This window comes from Caretta caretta, chromosome 12 (assembly GCF_965140235.1).
Source record: "Caretta caretta isolate rCarCar2 chromosome 12, rCarCar1.hap1, whole genome shotgun sequence".
Classification (NCBI taxonomy): domain Eukaryota; kingdom Metazoa; phylum Chordata; order Testudines; family Cheloniidae; genus Caretta; species Caretta caretta.
This window is the reverse complement of record NC_134217.1, coordinates 24,742,814-24,766,883: the sequence shown is the minus strand read 5'-3', so window position 1 is coordinate 24,766,883 and position 24,070 is coordinate 24,742,814. Positions and strand designations below refer to the sequence as shown.

The 24,070-nt window shown below is 40.9% G+C and overlaps 1 protein-coding gene across 3 annotated transcripts in view; it reads right to left on the bottom strand.

The window, feature by feature from the left end:
- CHST8 (carbohydrate sulfotransferase 8) overlaps window positions 1-21,753 on the bottom strand; it is a 268,275-nt gene extending 246,522 nt beyond the window's left edge. For 2 of the 3 annotated variants that reach the window (XM_048870779.2, XM_048870780.2), the window contains exon 1: window positions 21,105-21,580. The gene's annotated coding sequence lies outside the window, so the exon portion shown is untranslated. The other variant, XM_075118415.1, reaches the window with a different exon arrangement.
- Between the last annotated feature and the right edge of the window lie 2,317 nt (window positions 21,754-24,070).

Sequence of the window (24,070 nt, the reverse complement as noted above, 5' to 3'; positions counted from 1 at the left end):
AGAACAATTTGGCACAATTTATTCCTTAATTTACAAAAATGAGCACTGATTGCAAGAACTGAATGTTTTTCTAGAAGGAAATAATGTTCTTTAAAATGCAGGCACAGCAAGAAGAAAATACAGAAATGACTGCAGTTTCTGAAGGTGTTAATAATGTTAGCTAAAGTATTGTGAAGCACATGCTGACCCCAGAGACCTCTTCTGTGAATAAAACAAGTTTAGTGTGTATGAAAAAGAATAAGGAACGTGTTATGAAACTGATCATTAAGGCCCAATCCTGCACTCATGACTCATGGCCAAACTCCAGCTGAAGACTGCATTTTGCCTGAGCATAGAGCACAGGATCAGACCACAGAGACTGATTTAAAAATAGAGACCCAGTTTATCTTATTTCAGTTTTAATCTATAGACTACAGAGTCCATTCTCCCCTCTCTCTTTGTGTGTATGTAATTAACAGTTATAGGTGTAGTGTTCCTGCTTCAGGAGAGAGAGAACTCCTCCATTATATACATTCCACAGGTCTCTGACTAGGCCAAATGTATTGAATGTACTCCTAAACACCTCATCAAACCCAGCATCTATCAAGGTATCTATTCTGTTAGAACATTACGTTTTCAGCAAGATGATGTTGATGTCTGTCTACTACAAAGTACGCACACACGGACATGCGTGCGCACAGAAGCACTGTGTGTATATACTCAAAAACACTCCTATAGAGTATGTATATGTATTTATGAAAGAGGTACATAAATGACGTTATTCAAATAATGACCATTGATAATACTTTGAGCTTTTTATTATTACATATTTGCATTACAATCATACGTGCTGTCTTTATAAGTTGTCATGGGGTGCTCATCCGCCGCTCTGCCCCAGGCCCCACCCCCATTCACCCCTTCCCCCAAGCCCTCACCTCTGCCCTGCCTCTTCCTGTCCCTGCTCTGACCCTGCCCTGCCCCATTCCACCCCTCCACAACCACACCCCGCCCTCACTCCTCTCCATCCCGACCAGCGCCTCCTGCATGCCGCAGTGGGCAGTAGGCTCTGGGAGGGAGGGGGACGAGCTGATTGCGAGGACTGCCTGTGCATGCTGAGCACCTGCTATTTTTTTGCTGTGGGTGCTCCAGCCCACGGAGTCGGCACCTATGATTACAATGATGTTTTCAGTCCCTAATTGAGAATGAGGCTCCATTGTGCTTAGGCACAGTACATATTCCTTATAAGAGAAAGTCCCTGCCCTGAAGAGTTTACAATCTTTCACTTATTTTCTTTCCTAAGATCTGTAATTCTCCTTAGGGTTCCAGCATTTCTCAGCTTTACAGTGACCATAAATAATGTAGTTCTATAGATTTCCTCAAAACATCTCTCCTCACTCTATCCTTTAGTGCTGGCAATGGTTGCACTCCCAGAACAGTAGGCGTATAGAACTCAATGTCAGGATTAATTATCTCCACCGAAGGTGGCAGATAAGTAAAAAGCCTGGAATGCTTCCTCAGAACTCCGAACACAGTCCTCCTTTACAGTTCATGTAGAGATTTGAAACCCTACCCTTTGCTATACAATACCAGGACCTTGCACTCTAGGACGATGTTCTTCAAGGGCAATACTTTATGCTCTACAGGTCATCTGTACACAGGCCATAAATAAAGCCCTTTTACCAGACATAACATACTGTCCATTGTAATGCACTGAAGTATAGGTCTATGTAACTTAGATGCTTCTGTGGCAGTCGTCACTTCAGTAATAAGCATTAGATCCTTCTTCTTGTTGTAAGGTTTTTTCTTAATAGAAACATAGATACTAGTGATGGAAAAAATCACGTGGGTCATCGGGCTTAACCTTCTCCTTTAGAATGGTTATTCTTTGCATTTGGTGCCTTTACAGACAATATCTTATCCAAAATTACTAGTCCTGTTCCAGGGTTTGACTGCGAGACCTTGTGTTATTAAGATACACCCTGATCAGCTTGTCTACTTGCCAGTTGTGTTAAAGAATGAAGACTGGAAGAGGGGACAGCCTGAAGATGACAAAGAGAGAGGCAATGCTATGTGCCTCTCTCCTTCTGCCCTAGCAGAATACTACTGCAGGTGAGAAGAGGGATTTGTGTTGGGGGGGAGACAAAGCCTTTTGAGGGGGCAGCTGTCTAAAGGGATGGTATTTGGGAGAAGTGCTGAGATATTGTAATACTTGCTACTCTGATCATTACAATATGCACCCCTCACCACTTTGAGATGAAGGGAGTGCCAGTGGGTCTCTAAGTGGACTTTGGGAGTCATCTTCTCTTCCCTATTCCCAAAGGAGTCAGTGGAAGAGAATTGGGAGTCCTTTTCTTCTCCTTCCCCTTCCCTATGGGGCCCAACAGAGAAGGTGCACTGTGTCTTGGGGGATTCGTCTCTCTCCCACCTTTCCTCAGCTGTAAGGAAGGGTGGAGGGAGAGAGAAAGAGGCAGGAATGTCTTCACCCCCAAACAAAGGGGGACGACGACACTAAACCCTTGTGAGACCAAGTGGGTGAGGAGCACCCATTTGCACCACCCTTCAAAGATTTCATTTTACAGTGTTGATGCTGGTTTTGCACATGATTTCATATGTGAATTTGCAACATGGGCTTTGTGTACATTTCACTGTGCATTTATTTTTATAATAATGAGGCTGGTGTTAGATCAAAACCTGGGGCAATTAACATAGCCAGGCAAGTCCTCTCCATGCTTCCACCGTGCAGCGGCCAGGCAGTGGATTATAGGTAGAATACTCTGCCCTCACCACCCTATGATTAGGGCCCTACCAAATTCAGGGTCCATTATGGTCAATTTCATGGTCATAGGATTTTAAAATTGTAAATTTCATGATTTCAGCTATTTAGATCTGAAATGTCACAGTATTGTAATTGTCGGGGTCCTGGCCCAAACAGGAGTTGGGGGGGGTCACAAGGTTATTGGGGGGGTTGCAGTACAGCTACCCTTACTTCTGCACTGCTGCTGGTGGCGGCGCTGCCTTCGGAGCTGGGCAGCTGGAGAGCGGCGGCTGCTGGCCAGGAGCCCAGCTCTGAAGGCAGAGCCGCCGCCAGCAGCAGAGCAGAAGGAAGGATGGCCTGGTACGGTATTGCCACCCTCATTTCTGCGCTGCTGCCTGCAAAGCTGGGCCCTCAGTCAGCAGCCCCCGCTCTCCGGCCACCCCGCTCTGAAGGCAGCAGAGAAGTAAGGGTGGCAATAGTGCGACCCCGCTGCAACTCCCTTTTGGGTCAGGACCCCCAGTTTGAGAAACTCTGGTCTCCCCTTGTGAAATCTGGTCTTTTGCGTGCTTTTACCCTATACCATACAGATGGTCCGTGACATGTTTTTCATGGCTGTGAATTTGGTAGGGCCCTACCTATGATGGTGTAGAGAGCTCTGCAGCACCACTTTGTTAGGGAGACTGTCGGCAAGCTAGAGCATGGCCTGTGGAAATTTTGGATTCTCTGGACAAAAATACTGCATGGGTCAGAGGGAGCAGCAGGCTGCAACAGCCACTGCCATTATGCGCTCTACTAGCAACTTCAGACGAGCTGCACAGACGCCTCAGCTGGTTAGGGCTGAGGATTCTGTAACAAAGCCGCATGATGCTTTTATATTGAGCAAAGTCCTGTTACTTGGACTTTCAGTTGGTTTACCGGGATTTGGCACAACGTGATTAGACATAGTCTTGCATTGCTAGTGTTAGTTTTGCATGGGTTTTTAAATTTTTACTTCCCAGTTTGGACACGAGAGGCCTCCATTCAGATAGGTTTTCTTATTTGAAAATCCCCCAAATTCTTCCCAGTTCTCCCAGCCTGTTTTTCTGTCTGTCTCCTGTTCTGTTTCTTGGATTACATTTCATCCTGTAGTTCTTGTGTACATTTGTCCTTTGCATACACTTTCTGTGTTCACTTCCTTCCTTTCTTTCCCTAGATTCTTCTCTAAGAAGCATTTCACTGATGGGCATCTTTTTCTTCTCTACTTTTGCACTTCCTAATGACACAGACATACAGTTCTCCTGGTATCACCCAGCATGGTTCTTTTCACTACACTGTTCAACTCTTCTTCTGAACTTTGCACTTCCCCCTCTCTTGACTCACCCAAGCCTCTCTTCCCCTTTGCCTAATATGGTGGATCCGTTACCTCATCCAATCCTCTTTTTCAGTATAGCACTAATGTCTCCCCTTTTTCCTCAAAGTAGTTGTGGATTGTGCCATCCTCTTCTGAGTGTCTGTTTTGTGATTTTTTTAAAGTGAGTTTAGTGCTGGTGAAAGAAATTGAATTGAAAACCCTGGGATCTGATGGCTTCTGTTTAATCACTGGTAAAGCACAACAACTTGGTAAAGCATCTTTCCCTGCACCACATTCTTGCTACGCATTACCCCTTTTCTGGAGAGACCACCTGTGGAGCAGCTCATCCCCCATGCCTTCCGTCCTTCACTGATTTTGCCAAAGAGGGTGCCAATGTTTGTTTATATTCATGCTTGTCTGGTAAAAACCCAATCTAAAACTATCAATCATTCCACACAGGCTCTGACAAATAGCCTTTTAGATTCAAACCAATGAGAGGTTCGTTAACCCAAATGAGCTACTTGAACATGAGCTACAAACCAAGAATTAATTATTCACTGAAAATCTTTGGCAAATGATTTTAAATAAAAATTATAATGAGGAAAAAATGATCAATTCAAGGACAGAAAAATAAGTGAAAATAAAGTGTTAATTAGGGATTATTTTCCCAATGTTCTTTACATCTCTCCCTTTCTCATCTAGGCTTCTGTTTTGCCTCTACACTATCCTAGCCTTTCCCCCTCTCTCTTTTCTGTATTTTATCCATACTGTATATTGTGACAAAAGCAGCTGTTGTCTGAAATATCTTTGTATTTAGAAACAGAAGAAAAAATAGAATTCAGGTAATACAGAGAATGTAGTAAACAATATGGGGAAAAAACCACAGAGAGAGGGGAATATTTTTTGCCCTATTAAACCCTGGGCAGAGGTCCCACAAGCAATGCGAGCAATGAGCTGCTATTTAGAAACTGACAAATTTGTAAGGATCAATGATGATTAAAAAAAAAGTCATTAATTAGGGTAGTGCAGTTCAATATGCATCCAGTAGCTCTGGTGAGGAAATTAAAGGAAAGTCATTTTTGAAGCATATATTAAATATTTTGAGTTTAATTATTAACTAAATACAGAGGCATTAGTAATCTATTTCCATGGCAAGGTTTAGGCATTAAAAACCACCAATTGTTTGACAGACAGGGCATTATAAAAATTTGGAATTGTTCATCTTGCAGTGATGTGCATGGGAGATGTTTGTATTCTGTTTCACATTGTCTTGCTACGCCTGCCATGTATGTGTTTGAAGTGTAGTGAGATGAAGCAGTGGTAAGGTAGACCATGTTGCTAAATATGAATATTTTGTTTCACACTGACTAGGTGTGACACTGATTGTTGTTGTTACTGTTATTATTATGGATACTTTTGGTTCCAGAAGATCCAAGGGGGATTGAGAATTATCCAAAATGATCCTGGGTGCAGAATTAAAAAGAAATGAAATGAAATGATTATTATTACATATTATTATTTGTATTGTGGTAGCACCTAGAAACCCTAGTCATGGACCTGGACCCCACTTTGCTAGGTGTTGTACATACACAGAAGAAAAAGACAGTCGTTGACCGAAAGAGTTTACAATCTAATTAGAAGACAAGAGAGAACAGATGGATACAGATAGACAGATGAGGGAGGACAAGGAGACAGTGAGACAGGACTGGTCACATGATAGGCAGTGGTCTCAGCACCCCAGTGGCCTGACAGTTGTCAGGTTTTTGCAGGGGTCATGGCAAAAGAGAGTTTTATTGCAGTGTGACCCTGGTTAATATCTTAGAAGAGTATGTGGAGTTATAGGGTTTGTTTTTCTATTTTCCAGAATAAAAAAATAACAGTTCTGTACCAAAGTATCTAGGAACAGTTTATCAGAGCTGGTCTAAAGATTTTTTAAAAAAGAATCTTCCTGTCAGAAATGGGATTTTCATGAAAATCAACACTGTCCACAAAGGGAAAAAAATCTATTTTTGGTAGAATTGGGAAAATCTAATTGAAGCATTGTTTTTTGGTTAGAAATATTGATCTGACACAAATCAATAGATTTAGTCTCAGAATCTCTCTCCTCTCCTGAGCCACCATGGCACTTCATGGGAGTTGTAGGTCCATGTCTCTCCTGCCCCCATCTTCCCTACAGGCCATGCTCCTTAGATGGACTCCAGCTACTATGATGAACTGTGGTATACCCCGGACTTGGCTACGCTTCTGTGATGCCTCATGGGAGTTGTAGAGTCTGAAAAATAAATTAAGATGGGACAGGAAGTCTCATGAGGCACTGCAGCAGCTCAGCCACAGGGACTCCACAGTGCAGCAAAGGAGATGGAGTCTGGCTGGGCAGAAGGATGAGAGGAAATACAACTCCCTTGAGGTGCCATGGTGGTTCAGGTAAAGCGAGAGAGTCCAAGACAAAATGTGTCCATTTGGGAAAGTCAGAATGTTTTGTTTGTCAACCATGTCAAAGTGGAACATTTCAACATTCCCAAACTGAAATTTTTCAGAATTTTGTGTTCCACAAAAAAAGTTTAAATAATTTAACTTTTCATCTTGAATTGGGATGAAAACAAATATTGGAATTTCCCCTGGGATGGAAATTTCATTTTTCCGTCAGCTCTAGTAATAATGATAGAACGTCACCAACGCATACTAAAAGAGGTGTCGACAGGGATGCTAGTTACATATTCCCAAGTGCCAGGGCAAGTGGTGTTATGCAAGTCCCTTGGCTGTATTCCTGGTGCAAGGTAATGCCCAGGAATAGGGTAGCAGGACTGATGCTGATTCCTTCTCCGGAAGGGGAAGCTGAGAAATGAAAGGAGTCTCAGAGAAGTGACTGAAAATAGAACCCAAGAGTCTTTGCTTCCAGTTCCATGGGCTAGCCTCACTTCCTTCTATTTGTACATGGGAAGCAAAGTGGAGCGCATCCTAATATATTTTCATTTGCAATGTTTAGTTGAGAGAAGAGAGAGGTGTCACAAAGTAACCAGTCACAAACAAAAATAGTGTCTTATGATCAGAAAATGCAGATAACAGGGGGAACTGCATATACATCTAGAGAAGGAACTCTGCCATACACAGTCCTGGCGCAAACATACTTGGAAATACGGTAGGTATTTCTGGTCCCCATACTTCAGAAGAAGGAAATGAAAAACAAAGGAGAGCAATAGTGATGGATGGATTAGAGAACAAGGCACATACAAAGAGGCTGAGGAAGCTAAATTCATAGAGTTTGGCAAAAGAGAAGAGGTAACATGGTCACAGTCTATAAATACCTTCAAGGTAACAATAGAAATGAAGGAAGGGAATTATTCACACTCTCAGAAAATTGTAAGACAGGGAGCAATGGCCTAAAGCTAAGAAAGAAAAAGTTTTGCTAGATATTAGAACAAAGTTCTGAACAAAAAAAGAGCAACTGAGTAGTTTAATAGGCTGTCAGAGGAATTGGTCAATGCACCATACATGCCACTCTTATACAACCAGCTAGATATGATATCCCTGAGAAACACAGTGAGTAGTATAGTAAAATACAAAAGGCTCAGGTTGGATTAATCAAGCAACCTTTTCTGGCCTTACAGTCTATGATTCAAAAGGTGTCACACAGATGTTATTAACTGGGATCAGGAAGCAGATCCACTTTTCAAAACTAGACCAACTCCTTTCTTGTATTCCTCTTTTTTATGTTCCTTATCCATCAATTACACCCTCAGTCTCCAAATGTGGATAAATACTAAATTGTCCCTCTTCACACTGATTTGCTTCCTATTCATTTGAAAGAGATGTCAGGAGACTCAGAAGAGCGAGTATGGGAATGGTTGTTACTTCACAATTCGTTGAGCCAAGAGAATAGCTGATGCAGAGGATTGTAGGAATCAATCTCAAAATCACTACCAGTGAGTAAATGGGCATTTCCATGAGTATGTAAATAAAATGTTTTCATACTGAAGAAGTTAAAGGAACCTACTTTTCTTATCACACTTTAGAAGCCAACTCCTCCTATATACCCTAATTCAAGGGATAGGGACCATTCTGGGACAGACATTTCGTTTGGAGAAGCTTCCTACTTGGAGAAAGTGAACAGTATCTTTCAAACTCAAATCCAGAGTCTTCATTTTACAAATTGTCTTTGATAGCTCTGTTCAGTCCTTAGAAATGAGGGGGAATCTGTTCAGCCAGATCTATGGCACAGCTAGATTGACTCTCAGATAGGTGTGCTAGCAAACTCATAAAACATTGCCAAGTACACTGTGAGTTATGGAGATAATTTCATATTCCACAAGGCACCCAACAGGCAGTATTCAGTTGCTTAAGCTACTGAGGGAAGAACTAGGCAAGCGTTGTTACAAGTGGGACTATCCAACTCCCTATGCACAATATACTCTGATAACCAATCAAAGATGCCTCTCTCGTTGGCATCTAGCCAAATTCTTGTGTAAAAGGCAGCCAATAATCAGATGGTTTACAGCACAATTACAGAGCAAGTGCCAAAGCAAATGCCTAGTGTACAGCACACAGACATACCCTTCACCACTATCCAGGAGCAGCAGTCAGTAGAACGGCTGCACATCTGACCCAAAAGTGATGTGCACTCCAGCTTCACATCTGACTGATAGCGTGTCTTGTAGAACAGTGCTTTTTTTCCTATTTCACATTGGGCAGTGCCCCTAGCACACATGGGGAGAAGAGACCTGTGCCTGGTTTCTCATTGACACTCCTTTACTGGCTTGTCCCTGAAAAGGGTTTCTGCAAAGAGATGAGGATTGCATTATTCCTGCCCTAAAACTAGAGTGACTTGTTAGCTCGTTGAACAACTTTTGAGGTCCGAAACCTAGCTCACTGGCCTAGAAGGCAGAACATGCCCACTCTTCCCTTCTAGCCCATACGCTCTTGTGCCTGCATGCACTAGTGTGCTTTCAGATATGTTGGAGCTGCATGAGAGGAGCACAGCCGTGTAATAACAGTTACTCCAGCTTTTGTCAGGAAACATGCATGGAAGTAATATGCTTCCGACTGCCTCTAGGGATGTGCAGGAACTTTGCTTGCACATCTCAGTAGTGAACTGAGGTCTAGATGGCCTTCCCATTGCTACATCATATCATTTTATGAATTCCACCAGTTTTTTTCTTTTCCATATGTTTTAAAATGGGAAATACATGAGATTTTAAATGTGATTCCCCTGAATCTTTAAAATTATTAAGGAAAATTCTCTGAAGTACCATCCTTGTGTGTCTAAACCTGGGGTCTCAAACACGGGGCCCACGTGGATTGGGCCTATTGTGTCTCATCTTGAGAGGTGCTGAGCACCGTCTGAGCAGTACTTAAATTAACACTTGCACAATCAGATTTTAAGCATCTAATTTCTTGAAAAAGATCTTGTTACCCTAACAAAGCTCTAATACCCTCAGTACACAAGGCAGGTGGGATTTTCAAAAGGGCTTCAACTGAATCATGGAAAAACTCCTATGGAGTTTAGTGGACACAGTGTTAGATAATGCTGAGTATTCTGAAAAACGTACTCTATTTTTTTAAAGGCCGAAGAAATGGCAAGTGTTGACTTCTTGTGGTCTTAAAACTTATCTTTGTAATGTCTGGTGCTGAAAATCACTGATAATTCTCTTGGCCAAGAAACAAAGCATGAAAGTTGGTTTTTAAAAAATGCATCACTCTTTTCTTCCTAGTTTGTTTAAAAATATCCTCAGTCTGGAGGAATCAAGATAAATACTTCCAGAATTTATATTCTTGAAAATCTGGAATGAATTAAAAGAACAGAAAAGCACCATGGATCTACTCCACCTTGATAGAAGTTGTTACTTGCATTCAGGAACTTTGTTAAAACAATCTACAGTTATATGCAACAGCTTAAATCATCGTATTTCAGAACAGCTATTTAACTGATGTAATCATAGTTATTTTAAATACGTATCTATTAGCACTTATAATGAATGTAATCTTCAAGGGGAAATAACTTCTCAGATACAGGATTTTTCTCTTCAGAAATGTCATATGTTGCTGTCTTGGTTGTAAGCTCCTCTGGCATGGACTCACTCTTTCATTTCTTTGTAAAGCATCTTGTACACACTATAAAATAATAACTATAATAACAATTTTACAATATAATGTAACAATTTTTTAAAATTACATAATCTTTCTTTCAAGTGATTTCTCAGTATAAGTACATCAGTAAGAGCAGCTGATTGGAGATCTGCAATGATAGCTGTTTTGTAGATATCTCTGCAGAAAATGCCTTTGACTAGTAAAATTTAAATCTCTTTATAAATGCATTCCATCTTTTGAAATTAGCTAATCATTTTTGGTCATTTAACAGCAATGTTATTTACTGGCTAACAGTTGCTTTAGTGAAAAAGTCAGAGAAAATGAATCATCTTCTAGCAACCTGCTATCCACCTGCCCGTATGGTAACAGCTGTATTAACCTGATTTGGTTTGTTTATTGGGAAATTTCCTTTTATTATTATTTGCAAGCCAGAGAATCGGGAGAGGATTCCATGATGGCAGTTTTACAAAGAATAAGCCCAGTGCATGAACTTAAGAAATCTACCCAGAGTTGAGGTTCCAAGGTCACATCCAGAATCAGGAAGGAGAACTATAAATTACAAAGCATTGGACTGCAGCCAAGCCCAGGGGAAGCTACATTTAGCATATCATTCTCTAAGCAGCAGGATGAAACCTTAACCCCCTTTCAGACAGAATTTGAATGGAATTTGTTTTAAGAACATTTCGATTGAAATATCATCAATTGACTTACCAAGACAACTCTGAAACGGATTGCAATCACACATAGGGGGAGAGGACAGCCTTGTCAACCAGCCTAAAATGATGATGAGGATGATGATACAGCCCCATAAAATATTTATGAAAACCAGACGAATCTCTGTGCTAGCAACATGCTGATATTATAACAGAGACTTCAAATAAACTCTTGACATTAGCTTAAGCTCAGATTTCTCCCAACATAAATCAAAGGTTGAACAACAACGTGACACATCTATTTCTAAGTAAAAATCGCTGCACAGGTTATTATTACTAAGATAATTAAAACAGTGTGAATGTGATTATGTTTTATTTGTATGACAATAGTGCATATAGGCCACAGTCAGGATTGTTCTAGGTGCCGTACTTCCATACAATAGGATGTAATTGGAATGTAAGCTCTTTGAGGCAAGGGCTGTAATTTTGTGTGGGTGTACAGAACCTACTAAAATGGGACTCTGATCCCTGACTGAGGCCCATAAGAGCGACCACAATGTAAATAATAACAATAAAGACAAAATATAAAATAAAAACTTGTGAAATTTTAATCTGTTTTATGGGGAAAATAATGGTTACTTCAATGGATAGGAGAATTATGTTATACTTAAGGATGCCTGCCCTTTTCTTAATTCTTTCTTAACCAAATAAATAACTAAAACAATCCACACCAATCCATGTTTCTTTTTTTTGTAAAAGCTCTGCCTGCAGGCAGACCTGACAGACTGTTCCATTAATTCACAGACCCATATTTAAAGACATGAGAAAATATTGTCAGTCTCTGTGGGGAAAAGAGTCAGCTCGAAAGTCCTTACCCCCTGCCTGCAAAAGAACAGTATTGGCATCAAGTGCTGAGACAGCTGCCATCCTGCCATTTTGGCAAGGAAAAAAGGTGAGGGAAAGCAACTGAATAAATGCAGGTGAATTTGGGGAGGGTAGAAAGGAGACAGAAGAGATGAATAGTTTATTGGACAATAGTTGAATCATATTGCACTTACATCTGTAACTAATAAGTAGGTGTGGACCACTTTTCTTGTAAATTATAACTGATCATCTAAAGTACTGTCCACACGCATTTTGTGAATATGGAAATTAATATCAGACAATCTTAATTCTGTGGTGGTGTATATCAGAATCACTGTTGTTAACAAAGACAATTAAATGGTTGGGGTTGCAGATCAGCTGCTGTTGTAGGAGATTTTTTCCTATAAGTGTGATTTAAGTATTGCTTTTTGACAAATCTGGAAGAGAACATTCCCATGGCACAGGAATGAATTTGTGCCTAGTTCTGTTGGATGTTGAAACCTGTGTTGGATGAGATGAGCACCTGCAGTCTGGAGTGACAGACATAAGTGCTTTATGTGGAGTAATCTAAATATACTTGTGGTCACTTGATAACCTGCTGAAGTAAGTTAGTTTCAATCACTGCAGACTGGAATGGAATCGTCAATCAATCTAATTTGAAAAATCGTAAAAACATTTTCACTACCTAACAATTTAAAGTTCTGTTATATGGTCTTTTTTTAATATTTGGACTAAATGAAAGAAATAATTACACTCTAAATTGCAACACAAAGATCAGATTCGTGATGTACTAATCTTTATGTACCTAGAGTCTCATATGTTTTATTAGTCCGGACTCTACTTTGCAATTTCATCCATTGTTTATGGATTATTATTGTTTCCTAAATGAATTTTGTGACTCCTGAGAAATAAGTTATCCAAAGTTTCAGAGACCAAAGCTCTTTATTTTCTTGCCAAATGAAATAAATGCAAGTGTCACTTTGACTTCATGGACAGCTCCATTTTATGCACTGGTTTAATTTTCTTTTACTGGTATATTTTGGGTTTCTAAAATTATTATTTTGCTAATGCAGCTCACATACTGCATGGTAGGTCTAAGGCTGGCTGTGTGAAAAACTATAATTAAATAATATAGTAAAAGATGGTGATTTGCATTTGTATATATCTTCCATCAGAAGATCTAAACAGTAAAAAAAAATACTGAATTTAGTTTAACCAAGTTTAGTGAATAATATTATCACCATTTTAAAGATACCAAAACTAAGACACATTGGCTCAAATTTTCAAATTTGGATGCCTAACATTAGGCGCCTAACATTAGGCACTTAACTATGACCCTGATCCTGCAAACTCATATGTGGGTAACTTTATGTGCGTGAACAGGCACACTGAACAAAATGAAACTACTAACATACATAAAGATCTTCATGTGTAAGTAACAGCAGGATCAAAAGTAGTCTGATTGTGGTGGATCTGGCCCATCCACAGCTCACACTGAAGTTAATGAATGCTGAAAAACAGGTATTTTTATTTAGGTACTTAAATGCAGATTTAGGTGTCTAATCATAGGCAGCCAAGTTTGAAAATTGTGCTCAGAAAGCTTAAGTACTTGATCCTGCAACCCCTACTCATATGAATCATTACTACTATCTCAAGTAGTCTCATTTTCTTAGATTAACTTACTTCCATGAGGTTGGTTGTTGTGTGAACAAGAATTAGAAGACTGAGCCCTAAGAGACTTTACCAAGATCATGGAGGTCTTTTGGCAGCATTGGAAACTGAAAGCATGTCTCCTGGCTAACAGCCTTGTGTCTTAATCCCAAGAGCATCCTCTATCCCTTTCTCCCAGAACAAGGATTTGGACCTTATAGTAAGCACGGTTCTTTGTGATTAAGAGTGAAAGGCCATTTCTGGAGGTTTTGAAATACATTTTAAATGAAGTATTTTAAGGGATGTGGTGTAATTGTCGAGTTTGCATATTTAATAGACATTTGGCTATAAACATTCTAAGAAAAGTGCCTAGTTAATATCAGTTTGACAGTAAATTGGCACAATGCTGAGCTCCTATGCATCAAATTAGCATTGATCTGCAAAATGTTTCTGAAAGGTTTCTTAAGTCTGCCAACTTTTCAAATCAATTTTGGAGAAAAGGGCTTCGGCTGGTTTTTGAAGTTTGATAAACTTTTCAAATTTTCTATCATGAGACTGCAGACCTTTCCAATCTTTGCTTTTGAAATGCTAATTCTTTTCAAATGTTGTTGTTTTTCCCCATCCTCATTCAATAATAATCAATTCTGTTTTAATTTGTTTCTTCTCTGTATGTACAGTTTTAAAGTCTCTTTCTCTCTGAGTTCACAGAGCCCGACATTACAAGTGAGCAGGTCCCTGCGTAGATAGATACTCTTTCAGCGAGGCATTGTGTAGAGAGCATGTACTGAACATGCTGGAATGCTGGTGCTTGGTAGTCTACTCTGGGTACATAATCGCTTCCAGGTGGAATGTAAGGAACTGGCTTTGAGCCATAATGTTGTAAATGGTTTTGATTCTGGCTGCCTAAGAGATTGCGCCTCTTTCTGTGTGATATTAATACAGCTGTGATTACCAGAGGCAATAAAGCTCAAACTCCCTCAATTAATACAAGATTAATAATATGGCAGCAGAAAATGCTCTGTGAAGGGTTCACGCCTTTAGAACTTATTCCTGTTCCGGTGTGGTCTGCCAGAGACTGGCTTTGTTAACCCTCCCGGCATACTGTAAAGTCAACATTTCTCTTGGGCTTTCTATCAGGGGTAGGTTGAAGTTGGTGTCAATGGGTGGTGTCTGAATGAGGTTAATCTGGAAAGAGAAGGGATTATTCCATGTTTTATGTTCCTGGTTGGTTTCAGTGAACTTGGTTGGTTGTATTTTGCTATATTGATTTTTAATTATGAATTTTCATTCTTGACAACACCCAGAGCTATGGACCGGAGCTGTGCAACCTGAAGCAAAATAAATAAGACAAAATGCTGACATTTTTCTGCATAGTTTTACATTTATCTTAATCTAGATAGAAATACAAATGATGAATAATGTAACTTCACCAAATTACTGAACCTTTTGCCTAAAATAAGCTATAACAGCTACCCAAGTGCCCTGCCAGTGGCATTCTGTACGAGCACAGAATACAGAGGTTCATGAACTAGAGCCCTCTCCCCTAGAGCAGTGGAAATTGCATGTGTTTTGGGGTGAACATATCTGAATGGGCTGTTTAATGGTTGCTTATAATTATGGGATGGATTATTGGAGCAGCTTTGTGAGCTCTCCCACCAATACAAAGTGGCTCTAAAACCAATATAGCTAGCCCCAGAAGGCTCACCTCAGGGTAAGGGGATCTCCTGGTGGAATAGTGTCAGTGGGGCACCTCTGATACCATCCCCTCCAAGCTGTCTTATTCTCCCTTGTGCTTTGGTGGATTTATGCTGGGGACCAGATTGATGTACAATCAGCCCATGATCGAGGAAGTGGAAAGGTGGCTTTGATGACACTTCCTTGTTGTGCTACATGCTGCTCAGCTGAAGCTGTGGATCTGGGTTTCAATAGTACTAATACGTATATTTGCAGTTGCAATGAGGCCCAGCCTCCTCGTCTGTTCCTGCAAAATGAGTTTTGGTTGAAAATCAGACTGCCTGTTTTTCTACCTTCTCTCAAAACTTCCAGTGATGTCTGTGTGGGTGCTTCATGTTCAAGGAATGCACTTGTGACCAACCTCACCAAAGGCCCTGTGAGAATTAAGGAAAAAAGTAGGTAGAAACAATGTTGTTTCTTTGGCTCATCTGAATTCAGAGAGAAATATCAGCTCCTGTCTGATGATGTAGGTTCACATGTTTATGATTTCTATCAGTTAGAACTCTGTTAATCCCTTTCTGCTGTTTCATCCTTTAACATGAATTCACTTGGAGCTGTGAAATACACCATTTTTGCCATGACTAATTTGTGAAATCTGTCACCTTCCTTTGTGGTTTGAATTGTACCCTAGTTAAACATCATTGTTAATTAGAAAAATCTGTGGTTTGTTTCCTACAGGTAAACTTTATTTCTCTTCTGTCCTCAATGTTCACTTGAAAGGTGTGATTCCATAGTCACTTATCTTTTGTGACTAATGAAAAATGACTTGAAAGCCAGTTTTGGCTGGATTTGCACACACTGTGTTTTAGCTTTTGCTCTTTTACTTTAGCTCAGTGTGCACATTGGGCTCACTCCTGCTCCAGTGGAAGCTTTGACGAGAGTTCAGTTAAAGCAAATTTGGTCACGTATTTAAGCTGGATAAAATATAATTTTTATTTTTTATAATTGACAGATAATATCAATGTTTATTTTTAAGGATTTCCCCAACAATTTTTATCAATTTAAAGGTTTACTATTGTGGGAAATCATGGAGGGGTCAGACAATAAAATAATAATAATTATTTAATGATAGTAGATGTTGAGAATCAAAAATCAAAGCATTAAACCATTAGAACACAAGTTGTCAAGGTCACATGTCAAAATATATCAAGTAGATGTTCTTAAATCAAACTCTAATAAATAATCAACACCATTTTTCTTACTTTGCCAATCTGTAAATTTTGACTATTTGTAATGGAATTATTTTTCATCTTTGTGTGTGTATGGTGAAATCAATGTTTACCAACATTTACTGATAAATATCTAATGCTTCCAAACCTAATTACTTTGCATTTACTATCTGAATATATTTCTCCCAGCACTTGCCACAATGGTGTGAAAAATAGAAAAGCATATTTCACAATGTATGGTACCCTCTACTGATTATATTTTAAACTGGTGGTAAAACTAAATACAAAATAATCATAATAATAAATATTGTATACCCTATATATACACTAAATATTCTGGCAGTATTGATCTCATCTATAATCAGTCGTATTAATCTTTTGTTTTTCACATATTATAAACACTATCCTGTGGGCACTCCACAAGAGGAACTCCTACTTAGGATTGGGCCCTAAATTCCGATAGGTTCAGTGGTTTGGTTAATGTGCCACAGATGTTTACAGCTTCTTAATATGTTAATTGCTCACTGATGAGATGTCTTGTTCATCCATACTGTTATCCATATTGTTCATCCACCTTGTGTAATTCACAGCCTCCAACAAATCTAGTAAACCATTATTTCATTATTTCTGTCACCAAAAAACAATGATAAATGGTCTTATTTTTAAGATCAGTAAGAATAGTGTAATGGAGTATAGTAGAGTTTATTGGCTGCACATGCCAAAGTGGAATTAGGCTATTAATATTACTGGGACTAGAATTTGGCCTGAACACTCTTGACCCTTAGCACAGTACCCTTACAGGGTAAATCCAATTATTTTAATGATTGATTTTATTTTCCTGATATTAGGAGGGGAGTTAAATTTAACATAGCTTGAGCATCTCTCTGTCTCTCTGCCCATTTTTACTTTAACTTTCCTTCTCACCGCTCTGCTCCTATGGTGTTCTGTTTTCTTGCTAATTTCAGACTCTACCTCATTTAGGTTAATCATGTCCTGTTTGAAGTACAATCAACTAAATAGATAAGATCAGGAGCATTTCTACAGACAGGAGAGTGAGCAATTCTGAGTTTCGTGCTGTAATTTAACCAGGGGTGAAAGTAAGTTAAAGGACTTACCAGTATGCCGAAGTCCCGAGCAGGGGGCGTGGCATCAACCGAAAGAGGCGGGGCCTTTAAATACCCAGGCCCTTTAAATCACCCTCGGAGCTCCGGCCACCGCTACCCCGGGGCTCCGGCAGCGGGGCTCGGGTGGCGCTTTAAAGGGCCCAGGGCTCCGGCCACTGCAGGGAGCCCCAGGCCCTTTAAAGCGCCAGCCTTGGGAAGCCAGTCCGGTCTGGCACGGTGTACCGTCTCTTGCCGGTACGCCATACCGGACCGTACTGGCTTACTTTCACCTCTGAATTTAACCCATCATCATAAACCAGAAAGAAAATATTCAGGATTATCTAAGGTGGATCTTCAGTACTAATTTCCTTCCAGTCATCTAACCCATTCCTGCTCCCACTGAAGGAACTGGTAAAATTCCTTTGGATGTCTGTGGGAGTAGGATTGGGTCCTTATGCTGTTGTAAGGCAACCCATGCCCCTTACTATATACAATGCATTGAACTCTGAAGTACTGACGCCATCTTATTATAAGTTATTTACTTACCACTACTATGTGCTAATCACCAGATAGCAATAAAAGCTTTTACACTCCCATCCTGTCTGTGATCAGCAGAAACATAAAAAGCATATTAGCCAATTGATTTTTGGCATTAATTGTGAGCCAGGAGCAGTGCACTGAGTACACAGAAATTTTTCAAGCAGGAAAATTCAATTTTAGTTTTTTAAAAGTGATTTTAGAAGATACTCAAACATGCCTAATAGACACATTTTTCAAATAGCATAAAGCAAAAAGTAGTTCTTAGCTTACATAAAGATTTGAATAAATGTTAAAAAGCCAAATTCTCCTGATATTCCATAATCTGTAAATGTTCATCACAAATGCAGCAAATATGCATGAAGTTTCCCAACAGACATTTTGGTTACAAGATTTAAAAGGCATATCAAAATCTTCAACCATATGTAACCCCTATAAAACTTTCACAGATTCCAAAGACCAATCAGTTGCAACTTCCACCTTTCATATCCCTTTTCAGTAAGTAGCAAAAGAAAATCAGAATTCACTGTTTTATTTTACAGCTCTGGTGATATATAAATAAATCATCAACACATGCTCATTGATGTCTCCATACAAATAATTAAGTCTTGACCTTCTGTTATGACACTTCCTAAATTTTTTTGGTGCTTGAAACTAGTGCTCAGAAAATATACTTCACACCATATAAACAAGGATGTTTCAAGAGTGGGTGGGAGGGGTTCAGGTCACTTTCACTTATTTTTTTCTACATTTGATTCTGCCATGTATATTGAGTTATTATTGATTATCAATCACTGTAGCAGTCTACAATATGGGTTGAATTGTTACATGTAATTGCTGTTGAAAGTTTGCTTCATTAGAAGCCAACTTGGATTAGATCTCCAGAAGCTACATTTTCACAGTGCTCCTCCATATGGTGGTGTAATCTAGCCTGGGTACTTAATATTTTTTTTTATTATTTACTTTGCTCAGAACTCCAATAACCCTGGTGACCGCTGTCTTTGTGTTCAACTGGGCTAGGTAGCAGGTGTCAGCAAAAGTTTAATTTGGAAGCTCATGAATTCTAAAGAGGAGCTTAACTGTTATCCCCAACACTGGGAGCTTCCGTGGCCTACTCCTGGAAAAAAGCAAATCCCGTGAACATGAAAGGAATTTATGAGATGCCAGTCATCTGACGAAATGAAATCTTTTCAGGATAAACAAGGGATGGCTTTTTTATCCGGTGATAATTAATAATAAATTAGACTACATTTCTAATTTGTGAGAATTCCTTATATGAGACCATTAACGTTTACTATTCAACTTCCTAACTGGCAATGTCTGTGGCCAGAGTTCTTCAAAATTGTAAAAACAATGAGGAGTACTTGTGGCACGTTAGAGACTAACAAATTTATTTGGGCATAAGCTTTTGTGGGCTAAAACCCACTTCATCAGATGCTTTGTGGGTTTTAGCCTCTAAGGTGCCACAAGTATTCCTCGTTATTTTTGCTGATACAGACTAACACAGCTACCACTCTGTAACCTTCAAAGCTGTAACGTTTAAATCTTGAAACAAAATACATCATGGTACCCTTCTGACACAAATAATGTGCATCTCTGTTTTTTTATAAACAGATTAAAGTTAAACTGTACACATTTCCATCTGAAGATAGACTAGTTATAGGAAGAAAGCTACATTAAACTGACTTCATGGGCTTCCTAAACCCCCAGAAGCCTAAAAATTGGACTTGAGGCTACAACCTTGCTTTTTTACGTCTAGTTATTTCACTACCGATATCAAAGGATCCTAGACATTAGAGATGGAAAATGGCTGATAGACATTTAGCTCCTTCACCTGCCAATACAACATTGTCCACTATACAATATTTTCCACTGCTTTGTTTAGTCAAGTTTTAAATGGCTCAGGTGGCATGGTACAGTACTGTACAGTCTGAGTGGTCTAATCTGAATTAGACAAAAATCAAGATTAATATAGATTATGCTCTAGAAGAAAATAATTTTGCTGATTAAATGAATGTAATTCTATTTATAAAATGAGAAAATTAGAGTGAGTTAGCTCCCCTTAGTATGTTTATAGTTTGAGCCCTGAAGAGAAAGGGTGAGTTAGAAGTAGGAATAGAATTGCAACCTATTGTGATTTTTTTATTTTACCAATGTATAATCAAGGGACTTTGTATAGAAATATTTTTAAAGAAGAAACATATATCTTGTGAAAGACCCGTTCATTTATTTGAAACATAGTTTAAAGCATGTATTAACCCCTTGCATTTCTGGTGTATAGTGTAAGGATTTATGAGCATCTTTTGAAATGTGCACTACCCTGCACAGACAGAGACAAGGCATTAGTGGAACTGTGCGTTACCCCATCAGTATGTATTCGGGAATTGTCCCAGGCTACTTTTTTGACCAGCTAGAGCAGCTCATTCGGAGCTGTTATGGTCTGCCATGCCAATGAGGGTTTAGGGATTCTCAAGCCCACAAATCTCCCAGCTGCAGAGCAACGTGAACTACATTTCCTGCTAAAAATCCTTACACTGTTCTCCCGGGGAAAAAAATTGACGCACATATGCAAGAAGCTGCATTACTAAAATGCAACTACAGTGAGAACAGAAATCAAACCACGCCAAACCACTGGGCCACCCAATGGACTAATCGAAGAACCATTTCCACGGGAGTTGGGGGTCAAGGGAAGTTTGGGGCCAAAGTCTTGCAGTTAATCAAAACTCTCAGTAACTTCAGGCTCAGGTCCTGAGCACACGGGGCAGCAGCTGGCTCCTAGACATCCCCCGCCCCCCCAGCAGACAACAGGGTGTTTTTTTTTTTTTTTCTTAATAGTCTGGTAGTTTGAGGAGCAGGTGTCAGCCCGAGTCTCCTGCTTTTCAAAGCCGCTCTCCCCGTGGGGGTGGGGGTGGTGTTAAAACTGCTGCCCAGAGCGGGTCCCAAGTTTGTTTGTTTGTTTGCAAATTGCCCCCGCCCCGCCGCGAGTCCCTGGGGCCCAGGCCAGCGCCAGGTGCCGGGGCCGCGCCCGTGGGCGTCCTGTCCCCACGCGGGCTCCGCCAGGCGCCGCCCCAGCCGCGCTGCCCCGAAGTCCCGGGAAAGTTTCTCCGCGCCGCTCGCGAGCGGGACTTTCCCGAAGTCGGGGCGTGGCGGCGCGGCGGGACCCCGGGGGCTGCTCCGCGCGCGCTCGGCCGCCCGGCGGTGACCCCTCCCCGGGGCCGCGCTGGGGGCGGACCTGCGCGAACTGACCTGGCCACGCGGGAGCAGCGCCCCCTCCTCTGCGGGCGGCTCAGCGCATCCTCCGGCCGGGGGCTCCGCGCCGCCCCGCTGGGCTCCCGCGGCTCCGTCTGGGCACTTCCGCGCCTCCCCGCCGGCAGGACGCAGGGAGCTGGGCTGGGAGGAGAAAAGTGGGACAGTCAGCCCGGAGCTTGCAGGCGGCTGCCTCCCCCCGCGCCCCGCCGCCTCCTGCCGCCGCGCCGGGCTCCCTGCACTGGCCGGGGAGGCTCCCAGGGAAGTGATGCTCCTGCCTCCCGGCAAGGCTGGGCAGCGCGGGCTCTGAAGGGCTGAGCTGAGAGCCGGCTCCCTTTCCCCTCGCCTCTCCGCCGCCGCCGCCTCCTCCTCCGCCATGGCAACACGGGAGGCAGCCTGCCAGCCCCCTGCCCTGCTCTGCCACGGCTCGGAGCCGGCGTCCCCAGCCCCGGGAGCTGGGGAACAGACCCCTTCTTTGTCACTTGCCTCTTGGCCAGAGGCGGGGGCGGTGGGGGGAGGCTGTCACGGCGGCTCCACTGGGCTCAGCGCTCTGCGATTTGTCTGAGCAAGGGGGCTTGCTCGCGCTTATTAATGCAAATCTAATGAAGTAAAGTCAGAGCTCCCTGGGGGAAGGGGGAGCAGGTGCTGGTTTGTTTCAGGCTGGGAAATGAATGTGGAGGCACGGTTATTTATTTTTTTCTAAGTATCTAATCACTCTCAGTTTCCGAAGGATGAAAGTACATGTGGAGACATTTCAATGCCTTCACATTTCCAGAGTGGTATTTCCCTTTAAAGTTTTACATGCATCCCCCCCCCCCCCCCGCTTTCTCCCCCCCCACACACACCACAAAGCTGCTGAATTATGCATTGTCTGCAGGGGAAATTAATTTTGATCAAAACAGGGGAGTTTGTTTTAAAAACATATATACACCTATTGTTTGCCACTAAGCTGCATAATAACTCTGATCATTCTGAATATTTGACTAAGACATTTCAGATCCTAAAGGGAAAGTTGCAGAAAAAGGAAATCCCAACCAGCTACAAGATTCCTTAGATCTCCAGGAGAGAAAAATTCCTTTTTAGGGCGCAGGAGAGAATCTTTTTATATATATATATTTATACTTTAGTCCAGAAATACAGGGATATGTTTGTACTTTAGTCCAGAAATTCAATCTTGGGCTGTTAAGAGGAGGCATGCCCCAAGTTTGCCCTCCAAAAGTTTCTGATTGTGAGTAATAATCCAAAGGGGTAAGTGCTAGAAGTAACTGGAAGAAAACTGAAGTGATGTAGATCTTGAACAATATTACAGAACTAGATGTGTTATGACCTGTGCATGTGAACCAAGGAGCTTTGTCTGGAAGCTAGAATGTTAGGTGTATAATGCATAGAAGGTAGCTCTTGCACTCTCTACTGGCAGATGCTACTTTTCTGATCCTTTCCTGCACAGCTCCACTGCAGAATAAACAATCAGAAATTCTATGCGGAAATACTACACAGGAATGCTCTCTGTGGCATACGTTCCAGTTGTTTGGCCTAATAAAGTGTGGCCACCTGGATAAAATCATAATCAGGAACAGTCAGATGAAACAATACCCCCAGAGCACTGGATCAGCTAGATGGCATTCTGCTCTCCTGGCCCTCTCCTCAGCATGTAGAATGGAGGAAACCCAGGGCAAACCTTTATATCAGGTTGGCCTTGCAGCAGAGTGGCTCTACAGAGATGTGCTCCAGAGATGTGGAGAGAGTGGCAATATCCAAGGGGACATGATTGTGACCATTGGAACTTTTGCAAATAGGCCCTTCAGGCATGATAAATGAGCAAAGGAAAAGAAGGTTAGTTAAAGAAACCTCTGGAAAATAAGGACTGTAGAGAGTTTCATTAATGCCACTTATATAAATATATTGTATCTTTCTTAATTTACACCTTAATCCTGGAGGAAACAAAAATGCCAACTAACCACTCTTTTCTAATATCAGATGCTCATAGGAATACATTATAGTGAGATATTGTTGATGTTGTTTCCTGAACTGCTTTAAGAAATAAGCATGGTACAAAATAAATATTTTCTTAAAGCTACATTGAACTGTCTGTCTCATGTAGCATCTTTATTAAAGTGCTACACAATGAAAAATGTATACCAAGACCAATTCACACCTCTTGGCTAGGAATAAACTTCTAATTAGTTCCAGGTATGTCTAATAAAAGAACTAGGTATGCTATTTATCCATTGTTTAGAATTACTGAAATACATTGCACCAGATCTGTTTCCTGGCAATCAATTATTTGCATTAGACAGGTGTGACTTATTAAAATATTGAGTAAGGATCCAATCCTGCCATCTTTTTCAGGCAATATTCTCAATGAAAAATGGGAGATTTGGCTGAGTAAGGACTGTAGGATCAGACTTCATTAGATAAATAAAGCACATATATTCAAGTTTTCTAGTGTGGGAGGGGGGCAGAGTTTATATGGTGTTAAGAAAACCAACAACAAATACGTTTCTCCTGAGAGATGAGAAATCTATCAATTCAGTGTTTTACCTCAGTTATTCCACCCCATTCCTTGTGCAGCAGGAGGCACAGATTTTAACAGCAAGAATAAATAAATCTAACTGGAGAAAGCGTATGGATTATATACAATATATAAAATATTCTTTGATGTCTGTTACTATTGTGGATTACCTAGAGAGTATGGTACTCTGGAGGATTAAATCCTGTTTACTTCATTCATGAAAGCTGTCCCACTGAAACCAAGGAGTATTCATGTGAATAAGATGAGCAGGTTTTGGCCTTGTGTCATTCACTTATCATAGAATCATAGAATCATAGAATATCAGGGTTGGAAGGGACCCCAGAAGGTCATCTAGTCCAACCCCCTGCTCAAAGCAGGACCAATTCCCAGTTAAATCATCCCAGCCAGGGCTTTGTCAAGCCTGACCTTAAAAACCTCTAAGGAAGGAGATTCT